Here is a 3236-nt window from a genome sequence, read left to right as displayed (position 1 = left end):
CATATATTAGATGTTTATCCTTTGTTGAAATGAATTAATAGTGAATGTTTGAAGTCATTGACAGAAATTTCAGACAGCAAGATAATTTCTGGAAAAAAACAAGAGGCTAAGGAAAGACAAATTCCAGATTCTTCCAATTCCCTGAACATCAATAGTATTGGGTCACTTTTATTAACTTGCTTAAAACTGTAGAATCTTTAGAGGTGGGTTGGACCTTGGAGTCCATATAGTTCAACCAAAAGGAAAATACCATTTTTTCCCAGGAGCCTCTGCCTGCTTTGGCATGACGCCTTAAGAGCATGCACAAGGAGAGAGTGACTGCAGTTTGGACAACAGTAGACACTAGTCTTGATGACAGCGGAGAGAATTATGACAAAAGTCTTACTCTACCCTCTCTTCTTACTGTGATGTCAAGAGCTACACCCAGGGGAAGAAAAAAGGGAGGCTGAGAGTCTATAGTAAGGAAGCCCAGAAGACAAGATCATGGATGCCTCTTACGCTGTTCAAGGGATTGGATGTGAGGACAAATACTCCTCTTTTTCCTACTTTGGAGTTTGGATTCATGATTTAAAATTTAAATTTCAGTGGGTGCCACAAAGGAACCATTGGAACATCAGAGGCTTGAGCTGTAATCACATCTATGGGCAAATCTTTGTATGTTTTCTCTATCTGCACTTTTACATTTTTGCAACTACTGAAACACTTATTTTAGGCAACTGGAACAAGAAAGCATCAAAAATTAAACTGTTCCTCTGAATCATAAATTGTATTTATATCGGAGGAATATAAATATATTTATATATTTGTATATATTTATATAGGAGGAATATAGGATAGTAGACAATTCAGTGAGCTTCGTGATCATTCCCAGGTTTTAATCCTGTGGCTCAGGTACCCACTAGCTGCATGAAACTCAATTTATTCATCTGTAATATAGGTTTATAAAAATTCCTAGTTCATACGATGTGAAAATTAATTCATATAATGCCAATGTGTTATATACTAAATAAATTATAGCTATTTGTTTATAGTCTACCTAATTCCAAAATTACTTGAGGCATAATAGATACTATTGTCTTTATTACTGTTTCCATTATCACTGTCATTATTAGGCAAAAGCAGTGAAGATTATTACATACACGATAGTGCTGGAGAGACTGCATGAGTAAATAAAACCTTATGTGGATATGATCCAACATTCACCTCTATCTGGAAAGCTCAGAGTAAACCTTATTGATTAGAGTATTATATATAATTCTGTGTGATGATGCTCTTGGCCCATACCTAATTGAATAAATGTTATCAAGGGTTTTATTTTTTTCAGTGTGGACCATCATAGGCATGGACTTTATGGAAGTTTTCACATTATTTCTGTTTGTCATTCTGTGAAAGACTTCTAAAATTCGTGATGGGCATAGAACAGAGCAAGCAAGCCCATAGCCCTGGTCTTACCTGCATCATGGTCAGTATAAGTAAATTAATTGTCACAGAGTCATCTTATTTACATATAATATTAGTCTGAAAGTATAATTCTTTAGAATTAATTATCTTTCTGACCACTAATTGATCATGCTTAAAATAAATTGGCAATCTGATCATACTAGATGCAGGTCATAGGTCCACATAAAACCTCTTTTACATAATGCTTGTTATCTTTTCTACCTGACATCAAGTTTTTCTGTTATGCACATTACTATCGGATGAATCTTTCTAAAACATCATTTTTAGAGACAAAGCTCAGGTGTCACCTCTTCTGGAAGCCTCCTCTTGCTTAGCTGTGCATATTCATACGTATCTATAATTGTCCTTTTATAGGCTGGGTTGTAATAATTTATTCTAGACGACCCTTTAACATTGACTGCAAAGTCTGTGCAAGAAATGTTTATAGATAATTTGTACAAATCTCCCAAAGAGTCCATATATTCCACCTTTTAGAATGTAAAATCTATAATTTTTTACTACCTGCAAATCGATAAAATTCTGACCCAATTTATTCCACTCAATCTAAACTCATCTCTGCTCCCAATTTTACCATGCTCATCTGGTCAAAAAATTGGTCTTTGCCACAGGTTTTCTAGGCTTGTTAATACTGTCAAATTCAAACTCTTTTTTGATACCAGAATCAAGTGCCTCATATTGCATGAAAATTTTCCTGACTATTCCATCATCTACTGATGTCTTTTCCCTGAACTTTTAGGGCTGTAGCTCAGTTCATGAAGGCTTAGATGCTATAGTAAGTCTGCAGCACTGTGTTCAAGCCTCTGGTATCAGGGAAAACTTATAAGTATGTTTTGATTCTGTTTTCATAGACATAATGAGGAATGAGAAGAGAGCCTATGTCATAGGGTTTCTGTGATAAAGATGGTAAAACCCTCAGTAAAAATTAACTATCATCATTGTACAGAGTATATGAATTTAGCATATAACAATAGAGTACTACCTCATTCTAATCCAATTAATATTTTTATTTTTTTCCTAGTAAGATTGTGAGTATTTCAAGGACAAGAATTTATACTTTCTTTACATACTTCACAATATGAAAATTTATTCTACTCAAGCACTTTTTAAAAAAAATTAAATTAATATGTTTTATAAGGTAACTGCTTAATCCTTTTAATGTTATGAAAGTTATTTTCAAAGTCGTTACTTTATTCATCCATCATGTATTCACCAAGATAGACTCTTTAAAGTAATTTATTCAGATTCTTTTCTAAGACAGTTTGTTATACCATTTGTAGACTTAGGTCACTTTCTTTCCATGGATGTGTATCTTCTAATTTCATTCATCACTACAATTTCAGGAGGTATAAATATTCTGAGATGTTCATGTCTCTTGCCTTTTTCAGCAATAATCGCAGAGACTCCCAGTGAAATATTTTTTAAAATTAATTTCTATATTGTGTTTTCTGGCAAGCTGCAAGGGATCAATGTGGAAAATGCAGATGATTTATTAGGAATAGCCTTTTAGTAACATGTAGAAAGTAAAGAACTTGAAATAAGAAAAGCTATTGATAATCTCTTCTTTAATTAGCAGCTCAGATGATTTTCTCTATTACAACAGCATTACAAGTACTCAGAAAAAAAAAAAAACCAAAATGTCAGTCCAATATCTCTTTACATGTAATCAAATATTAATGGAGAATCTTTATGGAATGTTATAATTAGGAAGAATTTTGAACATATATATGTATACACACACACACACACACACACACACACACATATATATAATGTTC

The sequence above is a fragment of the Felis catus genome, chromosome C2 (assembly GCF_018350175.1).
Source record: "Felis catus isolate Fca126 chromosome C2, F.catus_Fca126_mat1.0, whole genome shotgun sequence".
Taxonomy (NCBI): domain Eukaryota; kingdom Metazoa; phylum Chordata; class Mammalia; order Carnivora; family Felidae; genus Felis; species Felis catus.
The sequence above is the reverse complement of the archived record's forward strand: the minus strand, read 5'-3'. Positions refer to the sequence as shown.